This window comes from Ceratotherium simum, chromosome 38 (genome assembly GCF_057802395.1).
Source record: "Ceratotherium simum simum isolate JZ-2026a chromosome 38, ASM5780239v1, whole genome shotgun sequence".
Taxonomy (NCBI): Eukaryota; Metazoa; Chordata; class Mammalia; order Perissodactyla; family Rhinocerotidae; genus Ceratotherium; species Ceratotherium simum.
The window spans coordinates 17,366,784-17,372,753 of NC_141937.1; the positions used below are offsets into that span (position 1 = coordinate 17,366,784).

Consider the following 5,970-nt stretch of genomic DNA (forward strand, 5'->3'; position numbering starts at 1 on the left):
AGTATTTTAATTGATAAGGCTGTGTCCACACACATCCACAGATCATCAGTTTGGTGGCATTCCCTGCTAGAACCCCCACACCCCTCTCATGCCTCATCTTACAAAGCTGCTAACAGTGAAGATTCATACCCCCGTGACATAACCACAGCACAAGACTGTGGAAAAGAACACAGCCGTCCCAGGAGCTACCCACTTTATGGGCTCTGTCCCAGCTGCCCCTTTTAGAAGAGTCAGTAAGAACAAGACTGAGTGTGTAAACTGGTGATTATCCGAGACCATGGACCTCAGAACCACACAGGGCCAGACATCTAACCCTGGGCAGCAAGGGAGAGTGTGGGTCTTTCACTGGCCAGGATTATGATCCGTTATCCGGGCAAAGCAGAGCTCACCCTGATCCATCAGGCCCAGCCAGGGAGGAGTGGTCACGCTGTACCTGACAGAGCGGCTGGGGGCCTTCTGGGGAATTTCTGCCCTAAAGAGAATTGTAAACGGAAGCACAGGGATGCTGGGAATCCTAGTTCACAGGGAGCAGTGATGTTTACGGAATGAGGCCCAGACGTCGCCTTAAAAGCTGCGTCACAGTCTTCCTCCCTGGATGTGAAACCAGCAGGAAAGGCTTTGCAGTCCTGGCCCAGGAGGACTCTGATCTGAGTAAAGGGGATCACAGAGCCCTGGAGGGGGTGAGGACGGAGAGTCCTGCCTGCCCTCAGTCCATCCACAGGTGACCTTCCTCTGAGCTTGTCATTTCCACGTGCAAATTTTGTCTTTTTATGTGATTCTCCCCACTTAGTGCTGCTGCCATCCGGAGATTGAATGAGAAGACTGTGAGTTTCAAATATTTGGTCAAAAGAAACCTCCACAAGAGAAGCAGAAAACATTCCTTCTTTCTCCAAAGCTGTAGAAAAGCAGCCATATCTTGGAGCAGGACATGCTCTTGGTAAGTGCAGTTTTTAAAGACACCCATTTTCTGTGGTTGTTGCTCTGCCTCTGAAAGTACCTCCCACCTCTAAATCCCAGGTGAACCACGCTGAAATGAGCGTGTCCTCTGAGGAAGGGGGTCTTGGACACGACCTTCAGCAGCCAGGGAGGGGCGCTGGCCCTCCTCCCCTCTTCCACATACAACAAGCTGTGACCCTGCGAGATGCCTTAACTCAAGGAGGAGTGTGAGATTCTGTGTCTCATTTCCACGAGCACAGGAAGTGAAAGAGCCACACCTCGGCGGCTGGAAAAGAAACAGGATTTTAATATAACATTTAAATCTTGCATTTACTATGAACAACAGATAAATATTGCCCCTCCCCAATGGGTAAATAGGTGCTGAGGTAGAGAGGTCAGGGAGCTGGGGCGGGTCATCCCCTCTCTCTTGGGCTCCAGGGACCCAAGGAAAAGCCTTACAATGTTCTCCTTTGCATAAGGGTGGGAGGAGCTGGCCTGGGGCGCCCCGAGTGTCCCTGCTGTGTCCTTGCTGCTGAAGAAGAGGCTGCACTTGATCTGGTCCCAGGATTGTGATCTGCCTCTGGTTCAGGCTCTGTGCTGGGGGTCTGGTGACTGAATAGAAGAGATTTCTCATTGGAGGGCCTCCCAAATATCATGGCCCACCTCTGTGACCCCACTGCACTCTGCTCCAAACCCTGTGCTGAGTGTTCCATCCACAGCACCCCATTTGTCCCAGACATGAGCGCCGTCATTTAACATCACCCCTTTCACAGAGGAGGAAACCGTTCTCCAGAAAGATGAGGGGAATCACCTATCACAGGCCAGCTCCGCAGTGGGGCTGGGATCCCAGCACTGGGTGTGCGACTCTCCAGGCCGACGCTTAGCCCACAGCCTTGCTGAGGCCCTAGATTTGGTCACTGCCGGTCCAGACACTCGCTCACTCCTGAGCTTTAAGATGGCCCCTTCTTCTTGGCCTTGAAGAACATTCGAATCTTGCTGGCCCACTGGAATGGGTCCTCCAGCTGACAGGACAGGCTGTAGCAACAGGACAGAGTGGAGCTGTGAGCTACCAGGAGCCACACCTCAGGTGTCCCTCCCAGAGCCTGTCGGCAGCTAAAGTCCCGATGCCCCAGGGGTCACCATGCAACAGGGCCTGGGGCTGACGAGGGAGCCACAGCCATGGTCTCCCCTCACCCAACTAACTGCTGCCCTGCCTCACCTCTTCCTCGCTAAGGGTCTCCACAGCCTGGAACCAGGCCCCAAATTGCTCCTCGGTTTCGAGGTTGTATTGATTTGAGGCCTCCTAGAGCAGCTGAATCTCCTTAAGTACTCTGACGGCTGGACAGAGGAAGGACAGGATGCAGACAAGCGAGGTGGGGGGTGGGGAGAGCGATAAGGAGCCCAGCTGGGGTCTTTGCTACATGGGAACCCTTCTTCCCTCCAGGTCCATCCAGGACTTGCCTCTTCTCACAGTTGGGCTGAAATAGCTCCTCCTCCAGGAAGGTGTGCTTAGTGCCACCCCATTCCCCTACCTGCAAATGTGATGGGATCCCCAGCTCTGTGTATCAAACTCTCCCAATCACTGTAAGACCCAAGGGAGAGGTCCAGAGAGGGTCTTGCTCAGGGGAATCTCTGCTTTCCACACCCCCACCCTCCCCACAGTGAGACCACAGGTGCTCAGCTCACCCCATTTCTGGAAGTTGATCACATTGTTTAGGAAGGCAGACAGCCAAACTCCATCAGAAACAGCCCCCTTAGCCCATAACTAGCCCCCATCCCCACCCCTTCTCATGTTGCCCCTCCAGGTGCAAGACTTGGACCAAGGACAGGCTCTGAACTCCATGCCAGGGGGACAAGGTTGCTGAGGCCAGAGGTCTTATAGCCCAACCCTCTAGGATGACAGATGCTGAGACTGAGACCCACCTGGAAACTTGTCCCCATGTTGTCTTCAGATCCACTCCAGTCATCTAGAGGTCTGGGTGTGGAGACCCCTCTGTGCCCACACTTACACCAGACCAGTGTTGGCCATTGTTGGTCGCCTGATGCACCTGCCTCTTGTCTAAGGTGTTGGAGTAGTTGAGCCCATTGACCAGCCCCTTGACAATGTCCTGAGGGCAGCTCTTCAAAGACAGAGCCCAGGACATGGCCAGTAGGCATCAGGGGGCTTCCACCCAGTCTGTGATCCTGTGTTACGGCAGACCTAGCAAACTGCCACAGTCTGTGGGGTCACACTTAAGATGTTCCCTGCAGCACTACTGAAGTGGCCACACAATTGAGTCATGTCAAAGTCCAACAGCATTGAAAGGCTGAGTCGCTGTGACAAATGACCTCCTGTCTGGGATATTATGAGTCACATAAAGCCACAGCTCCTGACTTGACAGGCCTACAGTGATTCGATGTGTTCTGTGAAATGACAAGTGGCAGTGAAATATGTAGAATCAAGTAATCCACGTCCCTTCCTTGTGTGTAAGTCTCCCTGTCACGTGTGATGATCTCTAAGGCTTGGAGAAGGTTTGCGAGGACAGGGGAGCTGAGTGCTCCGCAGGATACCCAGCTAGGTAGTTAATCAGCACAGTACAGAGTGCTAAGATGCTCCTGGCCTCAAGAGAAGTGAGAACATTACTTTCTCTGCTATTCAAACAGAGTTGTGAAGAATCTATTTCTGCTCGACCACATAGCGAGTGGGTTGTGTGTGGAGGTCCAGATTCCTTTGGGAGCCTGCGTGTGGAACACTCAGGTGGGAAAGCCCTGGGAGGGACCAGGAGAGTCCCCAGATGTGAATCTGGGTTCTGGGCCCACCCTGATCATCTCCAGTTCTTGGGTCTGGAGACCCCTGTGCACCCTTCTCACTGCAGACCAATACGAGACGGTGTTGGTGGCCTGGTCCACCTGCCCCATGTCTAGGGAGTTGAAGGAGTTGAGCCCATCGGCCAGCTCCTCAATGATGTCCTGAGTGGAGTTCTACTAAGAATTCCCGGGATCCGGGCCAGTAGGAATCAGGAGCCTGACTGGACATTGCCCCTTGGGAAACTCCCAAGAGCAATTCTTTTCCTCGGTACAGGCCCAGTGAGGCCTCTGCAAAGGACTCGAGCCAGGGAGGGAATGAGATGAGACCTCTAGGGCTCAGGTCACCTATGAGTAGAGGGGCTCCCCTCTCATGCTGCCCAGTTATGACCTGGGGTATGAACATGACAGACCCACCAGGCTTCCAAAACCAAACCACCTGCTGCTGCCCAGGAGTGGCCACCCTCTCATCTGCTGCCTTCTCCTCTCAATACATACACACACATGATGAGGAGCACTGGTTGAAGGGCTGCCCAGAAGGCATCATAGTTGTGGCCCACCCAGCACTGCGCTGCCCTTGTTAACTTTGGTGCCTCCTGCTAAATGGCCAGTGGCATCAGGGTTGAGGGCTGAGCCAACGTCTACAGCAACAGAAAAGTCTCTCACTCTGGGCTCTCCTCTGCCCAGGGTCTTGGAAAGTTGGGACGTAACAGCAGAATATCTTGTTCTCTGGAGCATCTCCAGTCACGTGAACAGGATAGGGGGCTGTGGGGGCCTTGTTCCAGAGTTCTAAGTTCTGTTGGGGCCCATCACCAAGGAAGTGAGGTCAAAATTCCATTACCTGAGCCCCTTCATCCAGTCAGACTACCCAAAGGCCCCTCTGGCTGTTGCACCCTCCTCCCCCACATCATCTCCTTACCTGCACACAATGAGACAGCAAGGCTGGAAATGTAGCAGGATCCCAGCTTTGAGGAGACAGAGCTAAATTCAGACCTCTTTTTTCTTAACACTTCTCTGTCCTGGAAAACTCAGTGTGCCTCTCAGGTCCTCCTCAGTCTCCCAGCCTATACAATGGGGTCAGGTTAGAATCTACTTCCTGGGACGTCATCAGTTGTATATGAGATAAATCTGTAACGCCTGTGGGCTGGTGTCACATGTAGCTAAGGCACAAACTTAGAGAGGGAAAAATTATAAGAAGGTGTGGGATGTAGCACAGGACACCACTCAAAAGGAGCCTAGGTCCCAGCGATATGATATGGGAACAGTCACTTCTAACTTGGCCTCATTTGAATGTCAGAACCATGAGGGGGTTAATGAATGAAATTGAGACACTGTCATCCTCTGGACTAAAACCTTTCATAACTAGATGATGGGAATCCTTTCACATGTATATTAAAGCACTGTGGTGTACGCTTTAAATATCTCACAATTTTGTCAAGTATACCTCAATAAAGCTTAAAAAAATCAAAAACAAAATCTTTCAATTGTTTCCTGTTATATTTAGAATGAGACCCAAGTGCCTCACCTCATCCTATGGGGTGGGTGGTCTCCACAATGGCTCCCAGTGATCCCCAACTGTGGGGAACACAATCCTGGGTAACCACTAAGTGGTTAGTGACTGGATTCTGCCAATAGATTCAACCAAAATGATGGGACGCCGTGTCTGACTTTTAATTACAAAGATGATCAGTTCCTTACTGCCTCTCTTGTGTTCCACTTCTCTCTGTGTCTCTCTGTGTCTCTCTATGTCTCTCTGTGTCTCTGTCTCTCTCTGTCATCCCTGAGCTGGGGACTCAAGCACAGATGTTTTGAGCTGCACTGTGTAGAGGCCCACACAGGAGAGAACCAAGGCAGTGCCAGGCCAGCAGACAGAAAGGAACTCCTGCTGAGTCCAAGCTGCCTGAATCCATTGAATGACCTTGGCAGCAATTCTTCTGCAGTTGAAGCTGCAGCCCCGGCCTGTGGGGCATCTGGAACAGAGGAACCCAGCTAATCCGTGCCTGGATTCCTCATCCACAAAACTTGTGAGATATTAAATCTTTGTAGTTTGAAGATGCAAGGCATTGGGGCAGTGTTTTCAGAGAGGAAGGGATGACTCACAGTCTGTCAGGCCCCAAGAGCTGGCCCTGCCCTCCTCCCTCTGCTCCTCTCGCCTCCCAGGCTCCCTGCAGCCACACTTTCTAACCTCCTCTGGCCAAACTCACTTCTGCCTGGCAGTCTCTGCACCAGTGTTGCCTTCTCCCTGACACA

At 52.3% G+C, this 5,970-nt stretch overlaps 1 long non-coding RNA gene across 1 annotated transcript; it reads left to right on the forward strand.

The window, feature by feature from the left end:
* Positions 1 to 204: 204 nt before the first annotated feature.
* On the forward strand, positions 205 to 5,196 carry LOC147912254 (uncharacterized). Its single transcript, XR_015550128.1, has 2 exons — positions 205 to 937; positions 1,018 to 5,196. It is a non-coding gene; the product is annotated as an uncharacterized LOC147912254 (long non-coding RNA).
* Positions 5,197 to 5,970: the final 774 nt, after the last annotated feature.